This window comes from Cupressus sempervirens, chromosome 3 (genome assembly GCF_028749045.1).
Source record: "Cupressus sempervirens isolate cs-2001-9-10 chromosome 3, ASM2874904v1, whole genome shotgun sequence".
Lineage (NCBI taxonomy): Eukaryota > Viridiplantae > Streptophyta > Pinopsida > Cupressales > Cupressaceae > Cupressus > Cupressus sempervirens.
In genome coordinates, this window is record NC_143120.1 from 212,978,494 (window position 1) to 213,004,754 (window position 26,261).

The 26,261-nt window shown below is 34.9% G+C and overlaps 1 long non-coding RNA gene across 3 annotated transcripts in view; it reads left to right on the forward strand.

The window, feature by feature from the left end:
• Nucleotides 1–4,033: 4,033 nt before the first annotated feature.
• LOC149565574 (uncharacterized) overlaps nucleotides 4,034–26,261 on the forward strand; it is a 41,301-nt gene continuing 19,073 nt past the window's right edge. The window contains exons 1-3 of one of the 3 annotated variants that reach the window (XR_016362054.1): nucleotides 4,043–4,410; nucleotides 20,473–21,161; nucleotides 23,343–23,485. This is a non-coding gene — a long non-coding RNA (uncharacterized LOC149565574). Of the gene's footprint in view, nucleotides 4,411–20,472; nucleotides 21,162–23,342; nucleotides 23,486–26,261 lie in introns of all 3 variants that reach the window. The other 2 variants (XR_016362053.1, XR_016362055.1) reach the window with 2 other exon arrangements.

Consider the following 26,261-nt stretch of genomic DNA (forward strand, 5'->3'; position numbering starts at 1 on the left):
AGTTCATGAAAATCATAGGCTATAGAGGAATCCATGTAGACTATTAAAATTTATGGCTGCTTTTATATCCAATTCCCTAAATTTACATATCTCAGGATTGGGGGTTTTCCTGGTGAACCATTTAACTTGCCACGTCACTGTTTAGATAGTATTATTTTATCAGAGATATGTAGGCAACTCATTTCTGTATTTGACTCCTTTGAAAGTACAAAGTGGTCCATCTCATCCTCATTCCCTATTGAAATTGGTCACTATAGGTGTTCAGATTACAAATAGGCTAAGTTAGCACAACCTGCATTATCACATTTATGCCTCAAACCCTATACTACTAGAAAAGAGTTTGATTATGCAAGATTTGCTAAAGATAATTTTGGGCATGCATCTTCATTAACCCATGTTCCTCATCTAGAAGATTACTGGGCAAATTGTCTCGATGAATTTGAAGTCAAAAAGAGATTATGGTCCAAATTGACAGCCAATCAAGTCAGTGTGTTTAAGGTAAATCTCAATATGCATGGGATAAAAGAAGATGAAGTTGAGGAGGTGATCAACCCATTCTATGCTGAACAAGTTGAATGCATACCCATCCCTGAGCTCGACTAGACTAAGAGGGAAGAAGATGACCTAATGTCCCATACTTTAGAAGTGTTGAGAAGAACTAAGAAGTGGTTAGAATCAAAAAATGTTCGATCAACCACTCTCAAAATTCCAAAAAAATACTCAAGAGCTAAGCATAAGAAAGCACAACGCATACCTAAGGTCATCTCTAACCTTGATATTGCTGACTCTGTTGCAGGTTCTCCTAAAACTAAAGATGAAGTCAAAGTTGAAGTAACCCCAAGCCACTTCAACTTCAAGTTCAAGAAGAGGTCCCAAAATTCAGAAGGGTAACTCATTCCAACACTAAAAAGGCAACATTGAGCAAAGAAAAGGGGAGAGTCATAGTTGACCTAGATCCGACCGAAGCAAAGGAAAGTTTGAAGCAGTCTCCCATTTCCCTCATGGTCGATAATACCCTGGATCCTCAAAAGTCCCCTGATAATACTGAGTCTCAATCTAATACCTTGGCTATGGCAAAAATTTCTCCTTTGGTAGGTAAAGAACCTATTACCCCCAAATGGCTGGAAACTTCTATTGAGAAGAAAATGAGTTTAGTACTAATATCCATGGCTATTGATGACTTGGTCAACAAATGCCTAGGAAAGCCTTCAAAAACTAAAAAGGCCAAAACTGATTCTAGGTTGAACTTTGATAAGAACTCGGGACACTGGACAATTGAAATAACCGAGCCACTTAAAAACATGTCCCCTGAAAAACTCTCTCCTTAGGACTATCAAATAACAAGAGTTGATCTTGGAAAGGGGAATCGTGTGATTGATATGAAGATTTTTGAAGCTTCAAATAGGAAGATAGCAGATAGAGTTTGGAAGGATGCTCAGGACAAGCAAGAAATGAAAGAGGCAATCAAAATCATGGCTCAATATATTAATGCCATCTTGCACTTGAAACCCAAACCACTGAATGAGATGTCAACATCGGTGGATGTATACTCTTCAGCCAATCAATAATTTCTCGACAATCTACAGAAGTGCAGAGTTGTTGCAAAAACATCCGAACAATGGCTACAATATATCCTAAAGAAAATTAAGGAATAGGTTAGACTTTTGGATAAGGCCTCAAATGAAACTGCTATCATCGTTAAAAAGGTGGAGTCTAGTAATGAAGGTTTTGAAAAAGAGAGAAATAATTGGGTGAAGGTACTGCTTTGGATCGAAGAAATTTAGAGTTTTGGTTTACAAAAATTTCAAGTTGAATGCCTTGTCACTGGCCTTGATGAAAAAACCTTGTATGTGATAAAGGATTGCATCAAATGGAGAAATGAGGTGCTAGTCTAAGCAATCAATGAAATCAAAGAAATCCTGGATAGCCTTAGGATCGTGGATGAAATCATTCAAAGTGATTTGAAATGGTTTGGTAAACATTGTCCAGGAAAAGAGAATGACTCCGTTGCCCCTGTGGAAGAACTGATAAGCAAAATAGAAAGAAAATTCCATGAGGTTTGAGACAAAAAGGCACCATATAGGGAGGATTTCTCCAATATTTCTCATAGTGAGGCTATGCTAATAATCAATCTAAAGCATTTGGAGATGCACACAAAAAAGATACAGAACTCAAGAGAGAAGGAAATCTGGAAACAGAAGATGGTGTATATTGGCTTACCTCATCAATCCATTATCTTTGCGTTCTTGACCGCATATGAGACATGGAAAGGCGCAAGGATTGCGGCTGGCGCGGATAGTTCCTCCTGACGTGGCAAATGATCAATGGGCTGCTATTTTTCTTTTTCTTATTTTATTTCTTTCTGCATTTCAGTTGACACGGTTGTGTTAACTAAGAGACTATTTACTCCTGGCGGGGTAATTTTGGATAACTATCCAGCCCTATGCCTATATATATGTAATAGATGATATTTGAAGGGGTTAATCTCTTCGCAGACAAAAGAAAAAATACTTTTGTTTTGATACTCTGTGCTTTTAGATTTTGAAATAGAACATTTCAAATTTGCAGCAATTGAAGTAAAGTTCTGTAATTTTATTCTACTAAAACTTCTTAGAGCAAATACTGTTGTTTTGCTTTGTGACAATATGTATTCTTGAGAGTGTGTGTTATGTTTGGAGTTAAGTTGTAATTGCTGCATTCTTTTGGAATTATCTATTTTGAATCTCAAAAATTGTGGGAGGTTAAATCTCTATTTTTTTTAACAATGTTCCTTTATCTTAACATTCAATCATGTATATGATATTAATCGTTAAGATTAAGTGGATTTTTAGCATCAGCATTTATCTTGTATTTGTGAGATGATTTTGAACTTTTGAGTATTTTTAATAAAATACTTCTTGGAAAGATTTTCCCTCAATTGAGGAAGAACAATTATCTTTTCATAAAGGTTAGTTGCACCTTAATTAATATTGAGTAAACCTTTCAAGCAAAGAATTCCTTATCAAGGCATATGAATTCAATTTGTTAGTTTGAATTTTCTCCCTTATTCAAATTTGTTAAAGATTTTGAGAAAAAACTATTAACTAATAGATAACAATCATTCAAGTTCTTCAATACTAGAATATCACCAACTTAAGTGTATTTGGGTGGCAAAATGCCAAATTTTTATCACAAGCTTGACTGATCTTCATGGAACGATCAAAACTTTTTGAAAAATGATGACACGTGTTCATTGTTTAGTCTACTATAAGAAAAGGGGTCCTATTTGGCAAATATGGTTACAAAAATTATGTGGAGACTAGGCTATCATTTATACATACCTACAATATGTTTCTTTCCTTAGAGAATGTTATTTTAGAAGAGAAGAGTTTGGGATCTTTAGCAAGGAAACAAGAGTTGGTGTTATGCATTTAGAAGAGCTTAAAAGAACATAGTTTCTTTCTAGTCAATAGTCTTGTTACTATGCAAATCAAACAATAATATCTTGAAATGGAACATTTTCTTTGATTAATACTCTTTACATATTTGTAAAATGCATCTTCTCAACCCATCCAAATTATTAATATTACCCATTCTCCATTTAGATATAAATGCTCTCCTAGATTTCCATATTCTATTTTATTTTATTTTTATATAGATGCTCTCACATACATATGGATGATCTTTCACTGTAATATTTTTTATTCTCACTGCAACGTTTTAGTATAATATTTTATTATTATTATTGCAAACTTTCATAGAACTATGTTATCATGTTCTCTAGACTTTTAATTTTTATTTCTGACAAGCATTATCTTCATCCATCTATAACAGAAATTGCAACTTTATCAATATTAGTTAGATTCAGTAGTAATAACGGTAGCAACACTGTAGATTATAATTATCAAATTAAATACTCATAGCTAAAATATATTTCTCCTAAAAAATTCAAAAAAAACCAAACTTTATAGACACTAGCTACACACGTTCTCTTACTATCCCACTATAAGCAAGGACTCTAGTGTTCGTTAACTTTTTAACACCACCCATTTGAACTTTGAATGTTGATCTTGTGTTAGCTAAAAATTTATATTACAGTCCAATCAAGGTTAGGGTTAAATACACGCTAAAGCTTACAAAATAAATTAGGGTTTAAACATGAAATGTCCTTATGGGTGATATAACTTGTCAACACACAAACAACTCTTTACAATGTTTTTTTGAGGGTTTAGGTAAATCGCATTTGAATTGTTTGTAAGTTTCCCAAAAAAGAAAACGTACCGCCAATGTGCCCTCTTGCTGCGTAATTCACACATACAATATATCCCCTATCTGAAATTTACTGGCCATTTGTAGGGTGTTTGAGCTAGAAACGGCCAGTCGGCCGTTTTATCAACAAAGCATCGTGCATGGGGATTATGGAGGCGTAAGGTGTGTTAAAATCTTCGAGTGTGTATCTTGATAACCATTTCGAATTTTTGTTGTTGTTTTGTGTTATATCTGTTTAAATTTGATTGTTATTAGTCAAGTGTGTAAGTATATAAACCTCCAGCAAATGCAGTCCCTGGGAGAGCTGCAACTTCATGCTGAAAATAACTCAACCACTGAACATGCCATAGTGCGGATAGGTAGTTTATATAATTTCCTATCTGTTTCCACAATGTATCTCTTGTTGGAAATACAAAGACATGGGATATCAGCAAAACCCATCTATGCAACACGGCATTGTATGGAGAAATTTCAGCCGACAATCTGTTAGTTAGTCAATGATAAATGCAAAAGGCTTGCCCACAATCTACAAAGTGGCATTTTTCCTCCTCACAGATTATTAGCACATCACCCAGAAAAACATATTTGATTGCCAAAAATCGAAACAAAAAAAAAACTCATTTCAATAACTCAAACTCTTTTGTTAATAGTAGAACGGTTGCAATTTGGAAAATCCAGTGAAAAATTTAAGGGACAAAATTCAAGGAGAGTATGCAATATATAGGTGAGAGCATAGAAAACATAATCCAATTAGCATATTATCCTTTTTCAAAAGAATTCATGTGCATCTGTTGTTTTGCCAATTTTGCATGATAAATTTGTTAATAACTGTTGCTATGGTCAAAGGAATTTTTTAACTGTCATCTTCGGGTAAGTATAGTCTGTCAATATTGATATCCTAATTTGATTGTGCCAATATGTAATTTATTGATGATCAGAATAGGAATATCGCTATCCATGTGATGTGAAGTTTGTAGGCAGTGATTTTATATCCCTAGATTTATCTTAAAATACTTTATCCTATCAATTAGTTAGATTCTTTCTTGTTCTATCACAAATTGGAAAAGAAGCCTTCCTATCTCTTCATTTTCACTTCAAATTCTGTTCTAAATGTATTGAGCTAAAGGTTTTCTACTGCATTATCCGATTCATGTATCTATACCACAAAACAGAGTTGGATTCAAATCAGATTCAAATTGGATTCAGAGTCTTTAACTGATTCGTGTCGGAGGCATTGAGTCTGGATTTGATCCCACAGGTATGTCGCGGATCTAGACAGATCCATAGTGTATTTTTGGACTTTGTGCAAATCCAATACAAATCAGTTACGAATCCACACAGATGCAGGGGAATTTGATGCGAATCTACGTAGATCCTCAAGGACTCGCAAACAAAACTTGGAATCAGTACACACAAATCTATATGTATAATACACATATATTTATATATAATGCAAATATATATATTTATATATATACACACATGAATCTATACAAATCATAATGGGAATTGTTTTTTCACGACTCCATGAATTGGATTTTTGTACCCAAATCTGGTCCTAAATTCCAATCAATAACTTAGGTTTTCTAAGTTTCGTTGCCTTTGAAGTCTCCATGGGGGAACCTGCAGTAAATGTCTGAATAGATGAGGAATATTTCATTTTTTCGTGTTTGGAAGTAGTTTAAGATGTAGGGTATAAATATGTGTGCTAAATGGTCGGTGGTGTTGATTTTAGAGAGCTATTTCATGTGAATGCAATTCTCGTTTTTATTGTAATGAAATATTTGGTCAACTGTTACTTAGGGGCATTTGCTACATTTCATTAGGGCATATACATTTTATGAATTATCATTTATTATTAGATAAGTTTGCATGGCACTTTAGAAGCACACAAATGGTACATTGAAACATACATTAGTAAAGATGATGGTTTCCTTGGCCTCTTTGCGAAATTGCAGGAGCTCTCCAGGCCCCTAACTTGAGCACATGGAAATACCTTTGTGGATAGTTTAAAACTTTATTGTTTATATAATAACCATGACTTACTAGAATAATTTTTGACATATATCTTCTTAGACTCCAAATTGAAAGCCTTTTCAAAATTTATAAAAAGGATTTTACGCTTTTCTATTGCACATCTATGTTTCAATTTTTTGTGCTAATAGCTTATGAACATGTAACAATTCTACTTTAATGCAAAATGTTCTGCATTGAAATCTTTCTTTCCTACCCTTAAACTTGATTTTACTGCCATTGAATTTTTCAAGAACTGAAGAGCACTGTACAAATGAAAATTGAAAATAGTTATCCCACATAATTGAACTCCATAAGGGTAGTTCCCAAAAGATTGTAGTGCTTGTAAGCAATCACTATTAAGTGTAGATGATATAATATATTAAGATATCACTTTATATTTTTGAATGATACAAAGTCTATGATGGTTAATTTAAAAAAATGTTTGTACTCTTTTCTAGATAATCATTAATAGTCTGTGAGAGCAACTTTCCATTTTTTAACATATTGTTCACCATTGATGCATTAGGTACAATATTTGCTATTGCCTTATTGAAGAACACAACAAAGGTGTAACTTAAATCTTGGATGCAAGATACTCAGTTTGCTAGGCATTATTGGTATTTCAACTTGCATATTTAAGATTTTCAACCCCAAAAGGTATTATTTGTGCACTATGAAGTACATTTTGTGCAATACAATGTAATTGGTGATATAAATATAAACAACAAAAACCTATATTCTACAATTCATTGACTAAACTCTCAATTTTATTTGTTTTCCTTGTCTTTATCTTATGTAAATACCATTTTTTTTGTTTTAAATGTGTAAATGCCCTTAACATGGAGCCATGAATTGTGAGGTTACAAATGGTAGACCTCATCCCCATTTAAGCATTCAACAATACCTACTTAAAGGGGTAACCAAAGTTTGACTCAACTTGTGACTCAGCTATGTCTTGACAAAATGAAAAACCCTTGAAATTTATAGATTTAACGATTTAAAACTTGTTTCATGCACCCATTATTGAATAAAGCTTAAAGATAGTATAATGTCATAAAATAGAAGCTAACTTGATCACATACGTAAATGTCTTAGTTATTGGATTCGTACCCTAGAGGCTGGATCTAGATTTGGATTTGTGCTTGGATTCACGCCAATTGCCCTGTGGATCCAAATGGATATGCTGCCCACAAATTTTCCCGGAACCATAGAGTAAACACATGGACCTTGCCTAGATCGGCGTGGATCTTGCAAGGATCTGTGTGAATCCTCGAGGATCCAATGTGAATCTGCAAGGATACATGGGTAGAGAACGTTTTAAGTGGCACCAACATCATTTTAAATTACTTTTCAATGCTTTTTTTCCTCCCAACCCTAAAGAAACCATTTTGTTTAACCTCCAAACACATTTCACCTCACATTTGCTCTCTATTATGCTCTCTCATTATTGCAGTTTGAAGTGAAGTGCTTGGATTTGAAGGAGATTAGTTGTGGATTTTACTTCATGTATATTTCTCTTAATTTTTTGTATACATATATACACACACATGTCCTTGCGAATCATAATGGGGAAAAAAATTCACGAATCTACGAATCTGATTCATGTGCTCGAATCGGATTCTGATTTCGAATCAACAACTAGGATAACGTACATCCATCACATAAGTACATATGTAAATTATAGTTAAAGGAAATAGAAAACATAGATATATAAAATTATAAATGTTGTCAAATGTATATAAAATCCATGACATCAAATTTTCTCAAAGTATGTGTAATTGTAAACAAAAACAAGTCTTTGGCTCAGGCTCTAGCTCTAGCTCAAATTCAAAGTAGTCTGTCTATTTCCTATGAAGGCGTCTAAGGTAGGTCTTTGATGACCGAGTAGCCATAGTATTCCCTTGTAAGATCCCACAATGATTATCATCAGTAGTGCTTATGTTGGATCGTTCTATACTCTTTTTCCATAGCCACAACCTTAGCCTCTACTTGTGCTTGGTCAATCCACTCACAGTCCTTAGTGAAGACAAGAATGGTAGACTCAATGAGCCACTCAGACTCTGGATTGATCTCTGCTAGAGTGATCATAGAAGAGTTAGTGTCCAAAATCTGCTTTGTCCCAAGACAGAGGTTGTAATGAACAAATACAAGATCATTCAACCTCTTCACAAACAATCTATTACGCCTCTTCGAATGGATGTGCCCGAATGTGGACCAATCGCATTAACATCCAGGAGTGTTGCATGACTAACTCAAAATGCAAGTCACAATTTTTGAAGGTTCGAGGTTGAGGGCTTAAACATTTGCTATCATCTATTTGAAATAACAGAAGGAAACAAAAATTGATCTCATTTTCAACTTTAGGCTAGGCTATAAATTCAAAAATTAAAATGCACAAGCCATAAACTTAAGAATCTTAACATATATTTCTATCTGGGTGCAATTATGTCTAAACCTCTATGCACATGTTGCTTGTGAAGGTCGCTTCATCTTGATTATTATATTTATCTAGCTAGAGCATTGTACCTGAGTCTGTGCCATCAATACACAACTTTTGTACCATTGAATATAGGCCACTAAGAACTTCCTCATGCGCCTTGAAGTCATCACGAAAGCGGAATACCATATTGAGGTAATTAGTTGTTACATGGATGGGCCCGTGAAGCTGGTTTTGCCATCTATTAATAATCTCCCAAATGAAGCCTTACTTATCCTCAACTCCTGCATATATCAATCTAATGGCCTCCTTGGCCCTATCCAATCCCTCGTATATAGCTTATAGAGGGCTTCTTGCCACCAACAACTCATAGGAGAACTATGAGGGGCTTAGTGGCCTACGCACAAAACTAGTTAAATTACAAATTAAATAAAAAAAAGCAAAATTGGAAAGTTGCAATTGGTACAAAAATATGCATATAAATTAAAAGTAAATTACTAAATAGTAAATTCTAAATTTTAAATTGTAATAAATTTACTTGCACAATTTCTCCACAAGGGGTCAAAAATTTGACTCATCAAAAATGCAATTTACCACATCTATCCCTATAGTGGTTGTAGCGTAGGATGAGGGAGTCTACTTCTCACCAAAAACATTTGCCTTAGAGCTGCCTTTGTTTTCATCAAGGAATTTAGTGTGAGGAAATTTGAGGAAAACCTTGTGATATAAGGACAAGCCATCTCCATTTGTCACGTGTATTGCCTCACAATGCTAAGGACCAATGCATGATTGTAGATAAGCTTGTAGATGTTTTTGGCCCTTTCAATGCATGATTTCACCCATATCCTCGAACATGCTCCAACATAAGGTCAAAGCAATGGGCTGCACATGGAGACCAATTTTTTTTTGAGTGCCTCTCCATCAAAAGTTTACCTGCATAGTTTTAAATTAATTATAATTTTAGATGTGTTAAGAAAAATTTAAATAAATTTAGAGATGCTTCTCTATCAAAACTTTAAAAGTTTACCTACATCAACATAACTTGTCGCATTATCTATAACCACCTACACCACTTTCTTCCCCCACCTCTTATATGACTTCCTCAATAGCCTCACATAAGTACGTAACATTTTTCACGTGTGAGGAAGCATCAATAGACTTCAAAAATATGATGGATCTTGAAAATGGAGAAAAGTAATTATCAATTATCACGAACCAATTTACAAATCAAAATTTACATTATTCAGTGCATTTAGGGAAGTAGAACGATCAAACACCTCCGTAGGAAATAAGAAAATTTAGGAGTGTTCTATTTTTCCTATTCGTCCAACCATCTGTCATGATGGTGCAACCCTTTTGGCTCTAAGATTTTCGGTGGCTCTCTAGCGCAACTTCCATAGCCTCAATTATTTCTAACAAGAAGGGGGCACTCAACTCAACATCAGTAGGGGCTTTAAACTCCACACGACAAATGGTTATGACATCTACCATGCCTTGCTAATATGGAGACATATCACAACTAGATAATATTAAACAAAATAGAGTTCAACTTCAAACTAAAAATTTATTTTCTTAAAGCAATCAAATAATAAAGAATTACTTGGCTGCAGTAAATGGAATGTTGCAAAAGTACCAAAACTTGCAAATTTGTTTTCTTGTAGCATCATGAACCTCCTTCCAATCCATGCTCTCAAGTGAGGTTTGCGCATCAAGAGTACTATGTGACACAAAAAAACTATCCAATCTGGATCTTCAGACTCTAGGGCCAAAGGTAATAGTGCCACTAGGAGGAGTAGAAGTAGAAGCACTAGCACTAGGGCGAAAGGGAGGCATGGTAGAATCCTCACCAACACAACTTGCAGATGTGGGTGCATGGGAGCCAATAGCACTTAATTGCTCAAATTACTTCTTCTTATTTAACTTTTTGGTTCATTTATTTCTAACTGGACAAAACAAAAACATTTTGCCTCGATAGTTTGTTTTTGGCCAGGTATGGCGGTAATATGGTATTTAAATCTATTGATGCCACCAAAATTGATATCTTTACAAAAAAAATAGTTAGTTTTAGTTATTTGATCCTACTAGGAAACACTTTTCAGCATATTTCCAAGCTAGATCCTTTGGAGGCATTGTGAGAAATTATTGTATTTAAAACGTGAAGGCTGCTACAATAAGAGAATTTTGTAAAGTTACTAACCAAAAGAAAAAAATCAGTAATCCTACATTTTTAATGAAAAAATTCTAAGTTGCTAGTTCGGATTCTAGTTCGTATGTGGGTTCGACATTTGCTTGTTTTTTTTTTTCGCCATGTTCGGTTCGTTTTGAGTTTGTTCATACAAGTATAAAAGATAAAATAAAAATTTATAGATATGTAAACATTCGCTGTAGCAAATAAGTTTATACACCACTAAGCTAATATTAAAGCAATTTAGCAACATACACCACAATATATTCACGATTTAGTTCAAATAGTATGACAAAATGTCAAAATACACCACTTTATCAATGTTTCAGTTCAACAACAGTAATGCCACCATTACTAATCAGTAATCATTATCAGTCATTGGAAAAAATATCATCAAAGAATTCCTCATCAGTAGGAAGGTGCAAATTAGAAGCACAATTAGTGCCACTAGCATCAATAGTCTCGACTGTAGCCACAGGATCAGCTTCAACATCACTATGTATCTCATCATAATGTTCAGCATCATCAATTGCAAGTGCATCAAAGGGGCTTCCAACTTTGTAGACTCTGGTTCAACATCTCATTGTTTTGCCTTCCCTTTTTTGTAGGTAGTTTCTTTGTGAGTTGTGAGCCTCAAGTTGAAATGCACAAAGACCAAGTTATCTGCCTCCTTGGAGTTTAGTCGGTTGCATTTTATTGAGTGAGTGAAGACTTCGATTCCTCTTAGATGATGATGAACTAGCAACCTATCGAGATTGACAAATTTGAAATTATAGAGTGAAGAGTTTTGAATATTTATGAACACTAAATTATGAAGTAGAATGATTTTATTAAGATTAAAGAACGAACTTGTGATAAAATTTAGATGACGATAGGCTGCAAGTGCTGGTACATTTGTCCAAGGAAGTATCACCATTTATGAGCATCAACATTGTTCTTGTCTTCAAGAGCATCAAGACCACAGTTATTGGTGCTCTCGTGAAACTCATAAACTTAGACCTCACTACAGGTTGTAGGTGCTTAGGAAAGAGTCTTCAGAGGGCTGCCTTGTACCCTTGAGAAACTTCAAAATCTTTCTATGGAGCAACTCTAGTGGTATTCTCCTTGAGGACAACTTGGCTATAGAACCTAGGGGTCAATGCAAAGGCAAGTAGATGCAAAGTGGTAGTCATTTTGTTCCATCTCTCTACCATGATCACTTGTAGCTCCTTGAAGAACTTTTCATTAGGATCTTGCTCTTTCTCATATATGATGGCTCTAACATCCTCAATTATGGAGTCAATGCCATCTTATACCTCACCCAAGCAAGGCCTATCCATGTTAGTGTATCCTATCATGCTCAATATAGGCTCAGTGAACTTCAGAAGGTACTTAACACTATCCCACCAAGAGTCTTGTAGTATCCTATTCTTAATGACAACTGCCCTTTCACTATTATTAGATTGCCTCCATATGCTTCAATTAGCACTGGTTACCATTCTAGACAATGCTTCTTTAACTTTGACAAGACATCTCAAAACAATAGTGTTGGGGGCAAAGTGGGTCTCAACAACCTGTTTTAAGATAAAAAATGATAGTAGATTAAAAATTCAAAATCAAGTAATCTATTTAAATTTAAAAACATAAAAAGTTTACTAAACTAATGTAACTAGATTTTTAAACATGTTTAAATTTTAAACAATTGAACTTACCTTCAAGAGTTCCAATTTTAAGAATTGTCTAAATATGGTGGTTTGTGACAAACATCTAGATATCTTATGCCTATTCATACAATTTTTTTATCAACTCAACTTTAGTGCCAATTTTTTGCAACATTAGGTTGAGTGAGTGCACAACACAAGGTGTCCAAAAATTGTGTTCGCATTGCTCCTAAACCAATAAGCCGACAACCCTACAATCCTTGACATTGTCGGTTAGAACTTGAATAACATTGTGAGGGTCAACTTGCTCAATTGCTTGGATGAGAATGTTTGCAATGAAAGGATTGTCCTTTACTCGACCTTCACAATTCACAACTCTCAAGAACATTGCACCTCTTGTAGACACTACAATAAAATTCACCAAATGATGGTTCCTTGCATCTTTACATCCATCCGATACTATTGTGGCACCTGTTTCGGTCCATGAATCCTTGATGGGTAACATGACAGCCTCTACATGAGCCACCTCATCATCAAGTAAAGTAGTCTATCATCTCATAACCAGTCTTGAACCCCTTTGGAGCCTCATTAATTGCTCTCACCATGCATTGCCAATATGGTGAGCAAACAAAATTAAATGATAATCTATTTGCATATACACATCTATCTATGGCTTGATCAATAATTTCTCTAGCTTCGTTTTGAGATGATGCTTCCAATGGTCCCATTGCTTTCTTACTTACAAGTTGTTATTGAGGAGAATGTAAGAATGGATGACCCTCAGTTGGTGGTTCATTGGTAACGGAAGTTGAAGACATAGATGACATTTTCTCTTTCTTTGAAGGCCTACAACTTTGCAATGGATGAGAAGCACTTGCCCTCCCAACAACTTCATTTGCTTGCTTTGTTCTTGAATGTATTTGTTCACAACGTGGTTTGGAAGGAGGGTTTTAGGTAGCTTTCCATTTACTCTCAGCTTCTCTGTACAAAATTTAATGCCTTTGGAGGAATAAATCACAAATGTGCTTTCAGTCTACTATAGGAACTACTTGATTCCTCTTTGCAATGGCTGCAAATCTATACACAATCTCCTCCACCTGACATTGGTTGAAGTATTTTCACATATATCCATAATGGTGAACATTTGTCGATTTTGAAGTGGGGAGTTTTAGTGCCAGAACCACTTGCAGCCATTCTATAAATATACAAAGCATAAAAAAATAAAAAATGATTCCCAATATATGCTAGTACTGATATTAGATATATGATATTTGATGTATATATAAATTTGTATAAGAGATATATGATTCCTAATATATATATGCAAGCTTAAAATTTGTATGAAGGCTAAATCTATATGAGGCTAAATATGCAATAGCAAATAAATTATTAAATAAAAGAAAAAATGGTTAGTTGTAAAAACAATATGAAAATGCTAACCTGTAGAGGAAGATCAAGCTGCATAGGCTTGTAAACGTTGATGATGTAAGTGCGGAAGATCAAAATGTTGAGTAGTGAGGAAGATCACGTTTTGGAAGAATCATGCCAAGCAGTGAGGAAGAAGATACGCTGAGCAAGAAGATTCCAAGCAAACATCGATGAAAAACTCAAAACAAACTCCAAGCAAATGTTGATAGAAAACTCAAAACAAATGCACAGGTCAACTTAGAAGTCAAAACAAATGCATAGGAAGATGTGGATAGAGGACTAATGCCGTCAATAGAGGACAAACGCCGTTGATGAAAGATGTAGATGCATTTTTAGTTTCACAAAATGACAATGGTCTTTACGTTTTAGGTTTACCGTTTAACTTGACATTACAATATCAATCTATCATTAAAATATTGTTATAATATTTCCGTTGAATTCAACCGAATTGAAATTCACCCAAATTCACATGGCATTCGTTGAAAACCATTCGACATTCCTCTCGGGTTCGCAGGTGCTTTTTAATATTTGCTCAAATTTGTTAGAACGTTGACTGGGGTCCCGTTGGACGAATTTGCACGGAATATGTTAGAGAAATATCAATTTGGATTCGATTTCAAACTGACTTCAACTTTCCATTGAATCAACTATCGATTTTCATGCTGCTTGAGTGAATACGGTAATGTAAAAAAATTGTAAATACATGTTCACAATTTAAAAAATAAAAAAATGTAGAGTTTGCATGTTGCTATTATTCTTCTTCTCTCATTGGAGTATGCAATTTACATTTTAATAGAAAACATTCAAGATTTGAAAAGAACTAAAAAAATTTAATGAACAAATGAAAAATTCATAAACATACCACAAAAAAGCAACAAAATCTACAAAATTTAACACTTACATCTTTCAAATGAGTTGAGAAGTCTTGCTATGGACTCCTTAATGCTCTTAATGCAAATCCGTGGCCTTCCCAATGTGATTTGTGGTCTTTTTAATGCTCTTCTTCACTGCTGGTCGCCCATCTATTTCCTCTTGTTTTCTTTCCTTTCTCTCGCTTTTCCCCTTCTTCTCATAACAAGCAAATAGAATGCCTTTTAGGGAAAATTAGATAGCATATGCAAGAAAAAGCATGTGTTTTTTTTGGTTTTTTAATTGGTAAAATGTGAATGTTGTGACATGAGTTATCCAACTTGGACCTGACAAGTTTTGTTATAAACCGCTGACTCACCAAGTCATGCAAGTTATGCACAGAACTCGCTGGGTCAAGCTGACAAGTCAGCAAAACTTGCCAAGGCTTCCCAACTTGCAAATTTTGTGTGACTCATGGCTAGTTTGGATTCTCTGGTTTGAACCTTAATGGTAAGAACAATAGCACCACAGCTTAACTACGACACCATGCCATTATTTACAATGCAACGGGCCTTTAAGTTTCAAAAACAAGTTTCTTTTCACGCCTCCCCCCCCCCCCCCCCCTCTCTCTCTCTCTCTCTATATATATATATATATATTTAAATCTGATTTTTTTCCCAATTGTTTCCTGGTTTAAATATCAATGTTTTCAGAAAGTCTTGTAGGGTTGTTTATTTCCCCCAAAATCTTTTTGCAGTTATAGTTTAAGTTAAGACTATTCATAATCAAGAACAACAATCCTTTTCCCAAAAGATTTATTGGAAGGATGCAAGTGATTTTTTTTGAATGAAAGTAGAACTGTTGATATCTAAAAATAGAAATATTACATCTCTAAATAATTATCAATATGCAAAGTAGATGAAGCACATGCAACATATGATCAATTGATGCTCAAGACTGGCTTATAGAATTTTGATCTGACTCTGCAAAGGACAGGTTGCAATGACGTAAGTGCAACATGGATAGAATACATGCAATATATGATAGCTTAGTTGCTACAATCTACTTTCTCAATGATCAAGACTGAAAACCCAACCTTGTAAGAGTAAGTGAAATGTGTGTCCAAAACATTGAAGACGCTAACAATGATTTTATTCCAATGTTTTGCATACAAGCATTTTTGTCCCATTCAAAAAGAAAGAAGATTGAGTCTCAAAGCTCTTTTTGGAGTCTGATAAGGTTTTCATTACCCTGTTGGCATCCCACTTAAACTTACACAACCATATTATCCTTCATAAGGTTCACACAAGCTGCCAAAAAAAAGAAAGTAAAGAGGGGAAAAGAGGTTTTGAAACCTTTGTCGAACCCCAACATGGTTTTGACCATAGATGAAACACTTGCTAATTACTTGCCGAGTAGTAACAAAATCAAGAATTCTTATGCTCAACAGGTACTAACCACTTTAATCGTGGGAAAAAGCGTAGAGTTTTACTTGAAAACTTGCCAAGTTCTAAAAAAACTTGGTGGGTTCAAGTTAAAAACTCAGTCGTGATTGTATATGACACCCAATAACCACAAAAAAAATTCATTTTCTTTGGTTTGGTTGCTGCTTGAGAGACAAAACAACCACTTAAGCTTATGCAAGGTCATATGCAAGAAATTTAGTTAATTTGAAGCACATTTGAAGTGGATTTTGAAGCAAAATTGGATTTTTTAAAAAACTCAATAATGATATTTCTTAAGTACTGTAAATTGCTTTAGGTTCTAATATATAAGATTTAACACCATTTTCTAACTATTTTTTACACTATTTTCTCAGGAATCTCAACTTTTCCAAGAATATTCAAACATTTACATTTTTAAATTTTATTTCTTCAAGTTTCAACTATGCCTAAAATTAAACTAATTTAGTTTGTTTTCTAATTGTTTTACTAAAATATTAGCTTCTGGTTTCAATTTGTATGTGTAGGTTGAATAATAATGGCAAATAGAAAAGAATCTCCAATTGGTTCAGCTTTAGGGTCTGCCTTAGTAGATGCATGCCTATCTAAATATGTAGACACTCATCCTAAAGGTTCTAGGGATAAAGCTTGGAGCATCACTACTTCTGCTACTTCTAGTAGAGCACCATTATGAGTGCCAAAATTTATAGGTGAGTATTTTGTGCACAAAGGCACACTTGGAGCAAACCCATCATTGGAGGGAATTGGGGGGAATAGGGAGGTGCATGCGTGTACAAACATTGTGTGTGCTTATTTTTGGTACTAAGACAACATCCCTTTTAATGTGGAAGACAATCCTTATTAGCTTTATTTGGTTACTCGAATGATTGTGGCAGGAAAAGGCTACAAGGTGTATTCTCGTGTAGAATTAATTGGAGCCCTCGGTTAGAGTTCTTTGTTATGTGGATGGGGATCAAATTTTAATGGGTATCTTTATGAGGCTATGGATAGGGCCAAGGAATTTATAACCTCAAATTTGATTCTATATTGGATATTACTAATAAGAAGTAGAACAATCAGCTTCCCCAACCCATTTATGTAGCAGGATATTTTCTCAACCCTAGCTTTTTCTTTTCAAACTCCTACTCAGATTCCAATGGAGAGGTCATAGAGTGCTTCATTGCATGCATTCAAAGGATGACACTTGGGTTTGAGGTGAGAGAATTCATTTTTTAATTGAAAATTTCCAAAGTACAAGTTGTAAGCCTTTCTCTTCAGAGTTAGCCAAGAGAGGAAGTACCACTCAGACTGCAGGTTTAATATTTGGAATTTTTGAGTTTTTCACATGCATGATATCGAGATAAAAGCTGAAATATGTTTTTGCTTTCCAACTCTTCAATATTTTATTATGCAAATGCTTGATGGAGAATTTTGGGTGGAAATATCCCAAATTTGCAAATATTCGCCCGCTGAAACTTATGCCTGTCCTGTAGTTCATCTAGTTGTCAGTGCAATTAAAGCTTGTTCTAGGCTATTTGTACAGAGAAGAGAAACAAATTAGCTCAAAAATGTGTCAATGACCTTCTCTTTGTGCAATATAATCTAATTAATTTGGATTAATAGATCCTAAGTCACCGATTTGTTTAGCCACGGGTCTTGATTGTGCAAGCTTGATTTTAATTCCTCTAGGGTTTTGACGAGATTCTCTATGGGTTTTGCTATTTTGGTCAGATTTCATTTAGGTATTCAGATACCCTATGAGTTCTTCATAGGATTCTAGCTGTCACAACGAATTTGGATGCACTATCAAAATCTAGAGGAATTTGCGAGAGTCGTGGGTGCCCAAAAATGAGCCACACATACCATTTTTTACTTTTTTAAATCTAGAAAGCTTCTAAGCCCCAATTAACCAATAAAGCATGCATTTGATCATTTGATGATCATTCCTTCATATCTATAGTATTTTTCACCATTTTTGCTTTGTTCTACAATTGTAGCATTTTTCTTCTAAGGTGAATGCTACAAAGGACTAAGATTGCATCAAAGACTTATGCATTGTTGGGGAAGGCAAATTTAGTGGTCAAAGGTAAGTGAACCTTAATTTTGCTAGAGTTTTTAATGAATTTTTCAAGATTTAAAAAATAAATTAAAAGTTTTTTTTGAATTTTTCTAAATAAGTTTTGAATTCTTTTTTATACTTGCGTGAATATTAAGGGGTTATAATGCCGATTAATTTTTCAACTAATTTTTTTGTAATAATGTGTTGTTTTCTTTTCCATTTTAGGTTCATATTTTAAAGTTAGACAGAATGGTTGAAAGTGGAGTGAAAGCTCTAGTTTGGTGTTTGGGGTAAACCCTTTTAAAATTGATGCAAGTTCATTGCTTTGGCATTATAAAACAACGATTAAGGCAGTGGTTGGTGGTGGGAGTTATATTTGGTGGTGTAACCTTTACAATGTAGAGTATTCAAGCTCATACTATTGAGTGAAACCTCATTTCATTCCCGACACTAGAAAAGGAATGAAACCTTGTAGGCAAGCGTATGGGAATGGGTTGCCAACTCATTTAGTCCTTGCAATATGCTAGAGACAAGACAAAGCTGATATGAGAAGCAAGAAAGGAAAGACAATGACTACTTCATCCCCTTCCTAGACAATCTCAAGGAGACTTACTAGTGGTTTGGTAAAATCTGCTGGTTTGCATCATTTCTTACCAATACCTATCTTCCAAAGCACAAAATGTTCCACAAAAAATGAGACCCATTGGATGTAGCCTTACAAAATGAAATAAGTAGATAAATTTTCTGATCGAAATATTGCTCATTGCTTATATGCAAATAGGCTTCCATTAAACCTTATCACCTTAATGATAGGACATGCTGACTACTCTTTCCAAGACACCTCTTGATCATGTTAGTCATGTGTATAAAAAGGTGAAAACTACCTTATTGTCGAAGGAGAAAGCCTTGGTAAAGACACAATTGAGAGTGATCAAGGATACATTGGTCGAAACAGGTGTGTCCATAATTTTTATGGATAGAAAGATTGGAAGAATAAGCCTTAAATCAATATTATAATAGTGTAACCCTAGCGGGTGATGTTCTTGAAGGCAATGGATTGTGAGGGGCAAGTGAAAGATGCAAGTTTCATTGCCAATATCCTTGTGGAATCAATTGAGATGGTAGGGGCTGCAAATCTTGTTCAAGTCATAGTAGACAATGTAAGAAATTTTTGTTGGGCAGATGGGGCTAGAGTGGAGGCCACAAATAATCACATTTTGTGGACACCATGTACATTCTACTCACTTAATTTAATCATGCAAAAGGTTGGCACTCAAATTGAATGGGTCAACAAAATATACATGGAGGTTGAGGAGATACAAATGTTTGTGACTAAGCATCAAATAACACGAGCCATATCTAGGACCTTCTTTGCATTGGAGTTGTTGAAGGCGATTTAACTTTGTTTTTATAATATATTTTCTACTTTTAGTTTTTTTTTGTAGTTGAATTTGATATATGTCTTGTGTTGGAGATATAGCTTCGGGGGATATTTTTCTTCCATACCAAAGATAGTTGTAACTATTTGAGGTTGTCGTCTCTTATTTGCAGTTTGTTGGTTCTCCTTTTTGTGTTGCATATGATATTATTTGAAGTCATTTGTAATGCAAAGTTCAGTTGTTTCATCTACTGTTGGTGGTCTCTCTTTTATGATATGAATTATTGTTTCATATGCTGAGACAATTCAAGCCATGAGAGAGATTTTGATTCTAGTATAATGACAATTGCTTGAAGACAAGTGCAGTGTTATGGTGTTGCTTCTTGGTAATGACAAATAAGACAATGGAGAGTTCGCCTCTTAATTTACACCATGTGATTCTTACTTCTTGGAACAACATTTCATTTATGACGTAACATGCTTTATAGAGACATGCCAATCTTGGAGAGATGGATGTATGCTATGTTTTATTATTTCAAAGAGCTATTCTAAACTGTTTATAATTGAGTTATTACATTTTTCATTTTTTAAGAGTCTGTTGTGAGTGCATTATAAAATTCAGACTTCTGTTTTATAAAAGAGATATTTTTGTGTGGTTGAGTCTTCCCCCTCAAGTTAGAGAGTTTTCCCAAGGTAAATATTGTGTTCGTTGTTATATGTATTGTTTTTTCTAATTACTTTCATTTCTTATCCTAAAAACTAACAACAAATATGTTTTATGGCATCATAGATTGCTGAAACATGATCTGCATCTCACAGAATAGTCTAAGACAATTTGTGAAGGTGCGAGAGGCCTTTAATGCTATGGTTATCCACACTTTGTGGAGTTTATGGAGGCAATCAAACATAGAAAGAGCCCAAAAAACAAAGCATTGATCCTTGATAACAAATGGTGGGATCACACATAATATCTTTTGGAATTCACTGAGCCCATCATGAGTATGGTTAGGTATGATGATACTGATCCCCGATGTTCATCTAAAATTTATGATGGCATGGACACCATAATGGAGCAAATAAAAACAATAATAGTGGGCAAGGAACACATAGATACCATCTTTCAAAGTTGTGGAAAAAATTTATTGTTGACCGTTGGAACATGATGACAACCTCCTTACATCTTTTGGCATATGCTTTGTGACCAAGGTTTTATAGCCAAGAGATGGTTTCACAACCAAACAGGGTGGCACCATATAGAGATGTAGAAGTTGTTGCTGGTTACAAGGCCACATTTACAAAGATATGTGATATTGAACTCAAAATATTATTCTCACCGAGTTTGCCTGATTTGCATCTACCGAATATCATGACACTACTGCTCTTCATGCTCAATATAAGATGGATGCTGATGAACGGTGGTATATACATGGTCAACACTTCATTTTCTTGTAGCCTCTTGCCATTAAAGTTCTCTCCCAAGTATGTATCTTTTTTAAATTTTTTTTTTTTTTTTTTTTTCATTTGATCATGATGCTATCATATTGAATTCAAATACTAAATATATATGTTGTATGCTAACTCAACAAGTTGCAAGTTCTTCATCTAAGCGAGTTGGAATACATAATCCATCCATCCACTTAAGCACAATCATTTGGGTGCCAAAAAGGCATAGGATTCGGTCTTCATACATTCCAACTTTTGCTTATTGTCGCACAAAAAAACAAACTACCATGAGGGTGTGGCAAAGAATTGAGATCTAGTCATTGAGTGTTGATTTGGATGCTACGGTTGCACAATTTGCCCAAGTCTGTAGATGAACAAGAGGCAGCTGTTCTACATGTGTAATGTCCCCATTTTAGAAGGCTCCGGCAGCCAGGCTAAGTTGGTTCATCACAGCGACCCTCGTGAATTGGTAGTTTGTTTTGAGGATCTTTGTGGCAGATTTGCTATTTTTAGTAATTTTAATTTGAGGCGGTTTCTATTTTTAGCACTGTAGTGGAGGCATTGTGAGGTTGATATTCATTTGGGCATATTTATGTAGTTAATTTATTATAAGTTATTAACGAGGCATTTAATTATTAAGGGATTTATCTTATTTCATTCTATAATTTGATGGTCTAAATGAGAAGCCTCTTAGTGAAAGGTGTCTTCATGAAGCGATGTGATTGAGAGTTATTTAATTAAATAATTAGCTGGAAGCTTCTAATTGAAAGGTGTGTTGATGAAGCAACTTTAATGAAATGTGTATTGGAGAAGCCAAGTGCTTTATAAAGGAGGCTTCATGAGGCAATTGGAATCATCTCTTGTATATTGCTTTTGATAATTGCTTGTGAGGGTTTGAGTTGTGGATTTCTCGAGGACTGATTCCTCTAGATCTGAGAATCCATTTGTTTTTGTCATATAGCAAATTGGAAATTTTATCCTGAGTCTGGAATTTGCATTCATTCATTGCTGAGGCATAGTGAATTGAATTGATTATTCAATCTGAATTTTGGAGTGTCTTCCCTACTATCCAGAGGATAATTTTTGGAGCTGAAAATTGGTGAATCATACCTTTGAGTGATTTATATATCTTCTTCTGAACGCCTACATTTCTTGCTCATTGACATTGATCTTACTTGCAAAAATTGGTGCCTATCTCATTGAATATAAACGTTGTTAATTCTACAATTGGCTTGGCAATATCGATGGTGTTGGAGGGGTTTAATTACCCTATTGATAGTGATTACAAATGGTTTAATTGGGGGTATTTTATCTGGGTTCTAGCGCTGCAATCTGGGTAGTGTAATAGGGAGCTGGCATGCATACTGGGTGTTATTGCTTGGCCTGATATTTACAATTTTTAATGCCATTATCAGGTGTTTCCATTACCCTAGTGTTATCCGGGTGCGTGCACTCGGGGTAAAACCTTAGTGCACCAGGTGCGCGTACATCCCAGGCGTAGGTATGTTGTGCACCACCACCACCACTAGAGCAACACCACAGTGCTGCCCCATTGTTCGGCGAGCTTCTAGGGGACGTGCGGGGTGCATCCAACACCCATGTTGACAAGTCAAATTTTAAAGTTTTTTTTATATTATCTTATCCATAAAGGAGTCTAGTAGTTCTAGTAGCAAGGACTTCGGTTTGGGAGATGATTAGAGAACTCACACCATTAAATTCTCATCATTGACATTTTGTAGATTGGACTCATTTGATATGGTCATGATGCATCATTTCATTGTACCATGTATGATTTATATTTTTTATTTATCATTATCATTATGTTTAAAACTTTGATGTTATTAATGTTACAACTTACAATGAGTATGTTACTAAGTTCAATGGTCATTGGTTATGAAGTTTCAAGTTACAAGTTTCAAGTTTGAACTTATGGTTCTTAAATCCATTTCAATTTTCTATATTCATTGTTCAACTATATTTGGTATGTTATATTGAAGTATCATTTCATAGTTAGCATTTCAAGTCATATATGTATACTATGCAACTCCCCCGCCCACATCCTTGCCACTGCAACCCCCACCATCCCCCCATTGTTCCCAAATTGAGGTCCTTTTTTTCCCGCACCTGAAACTCATCCCAACATCCCCCCCCGCACTCCCGTGCTGGTGTAACACTGCATTACACTCACGCGGCATGGAATTTAATTGCCATTTTCAGGCGTTTTCATGTCAAACACATTAGCGTGGATCCTTGGTCTGTAGCGGCTTGTCTTGGAGCTTGTGTTTTGTATAAAGAGAGCTGGGAGAGGATCTTGCACATGTTGGTGTAACAGCTTTGCTGCAAAGCGACATATATTACAGGTTCTATTTTATAATTTTAAATGCATACTGTGATTTGAAGAATAAATAGCAGGGATGATTCCATGACATTTGTGCTCTTTCATAGTTGGTTTCCTTTGCATTTAATTGCAGCATTTGATATTCAAACTCAAAAAAAAGCATATACTTTGATAAAAATACAAAATTTCAAAAAAAATCATCTTCAGCATAGCTGGTTAGAGCCAGCAGGGCTCTTTACAACATGACATGGATATAGCTAGTGGCAGAGGGAAGTGTCTATCCAGTCGACGAAATTACCATTTTCTGGAATTTAATAATAAAATTTATAATTATCAGTCTGTGATTTTCTATTTTTTCGTTATAAATAAATTAAAATAATAGGAGTTAAGTCGGCTAGTTAGCCATTGGCGTGGCAGAGTTGCTGGTCCGCTGGTCCAAATGAAGTTGAAGTGGAACCAAATGTCGACCATGATTCCTATGAAGATGAATTTAGATATTAAATATGAAATATGGCTTGTAATTTAAATTTTCATTGTGTAACGACATTTTGAAACTTTTGCAAAGTATGACTATGATATATGAGGTTTTTACTTATAATTTGATTGACAATTATGAATTTATGAGTATTATTGTTATTATTACATGTTTGATGTATTGAGCCAATGATGAACATTGGACATGTTACATGTATGAATCTAGGAATATACATACATAGTCATACTATATATAGAGATATAAATACATATACCCGTGGTATTGGAACCTGCCCATTTTTTTTTTCCTGAAAAGGTGTTAGAATCCGAACCCAAATCTGAATTAGACCAAGATTGACAACTTCGTATAGATCCTTACAGTGATTGGACATCATGACAGCAATCTCCATCGTTTATAGAGGACAAGATCTATGATTTGGAGAGGCAAGCTCTAGAGGAGGGGGATGGATGATGTTGAGGAGTCATTGCCAATCCCACCAACATCTACATCTAGGATGGAGGTTGAGCCACAAGCAATGTGCCAAGTGAGGAAGTAGACCCTCTACCTCTCACCTAGTTTTTTCTAGAGCCAAGAAGAGGAAGATGTAAATTGTCTAGATGTTACATTTACTTATAATTTTACAATGTCAATCTGCTAGTAAAATATTTCTTTAGACTATCAAGCTACCAACAATCAACATTCCATGCGAGGATGCCATTTTGCACACAATTTGCATTTAAATATATCTACATCTAGTTTGTTTCTTTTGTTTACTCATTTACTGACTTGTCGAATGCATCTCATTGAATTTTGCAACAAAAAAAAAGAATTATTTCTAATTTATGTAAGAATTTTTTTAGGTTGCCAAGTATTTTGTCGTGTTGGTTTTTTTTGGCCTTGAGTTTTTGCATTTGGCAAGCTTTTCAACTATGGTTCTTGTAAGAATTTGGTATAGCTCTGATACCATATAAGAATTTGCCTAAGTCAAGAATGAAATGCCAAGATCTAGAAGCTCAAAAGATAGCACAAGAGAGACAAGATATAATTAAGGGAGAATGGATTAATCAGATAATTGGATCAATACATCATAGAAGTGCCTTGTATATAAAGACAATCAAGATGACTAGGAGTCATGCAAAGAGATAAGCAACAACTAAGCACATGTCCACCAAGAATGGATTATCCTCCATTGTGCATGAATGTACGTGCAACAATGAGATGATAAGAATGTAAAGGTGCATCTCATAAAGAGATGTAGTAGACAATATGTGCTCAATTGGAGTATAGACTACTATGTTGTCAACATGACAACTCATATGAATATGCAAACTCCTAGGTGTCTACATGACAACTAATATGAATATGCATTAACTTAAGTAAACTTAAGTAAAGTATTCATAGTAAATATTTATTTACACCAACACCCCTCCTTAAGTGCAACTTGGGGAAATGTACTTAAGCTCACAAAATCTAGATAATAATGCAAGATGGGTCCCAGCTACTAGGCCATGTTAGGTACCCATGTACAATATGAAAGTGCAAAAGATATGCAATGAAATCTCTCATAAAGTGGAGAAAGATGGAAAACCACATGGGAAAACCCCCCATCCAAAAAGAGAGATAAGTACAATAAAAGAAAATGAGAGAGAAGAAGACCTCATGTGAGGAAAAGATCCCCCCATAAGAGAGAAGAAGAGGAAGATAGACCAAGTAACCCCCCTTCAATGTAGAATGTACACCAATGGTAAATGCTCTAGGCTTGATGTAGAAGTTGCTCCATGAGTATAGAAAAACATTCCTCCCCTTAGGAAGAAACAGAACCAAGGGTGTATCAATGAAGCCTCTCCCATATGTAGGAAGAAACGTCAAAATATATGAAATCTCTAAAACTTGCTCAAGTGTCCCCATGTCAATACTGAAAGGTGCCTCCTCCAAATCATGTGTACTATGCCACTCTGCTGAAAAAGACAAATCAGGCTCAACTGAGGGATGAATTTAGAACATGTATCAAAGACTCAAATATCTCCTTTGAAAATAAAGTGATCTACTCCAACTGCTTTATCAAAGGATCTACCATCATGTCAACCTCAAAAGACTGATCAAGTAGAGAATGAAGATGAGGGTCAGCATGCTCCCTCGCAACAATTGAAGAAGGATCATCTTCACCAAAGAGAAGATGAATATCATCAATAGTGTCTCTCAAATTTGCAATGTAGGACTCCACAAACAAACTGGAAATGTCTGTCAAGTAGTCATCTTGTGGAACTGAGTTTGGAAGACAATGAATATCCTGTTGCACTGAATGATTTGAATCCATGGCTAT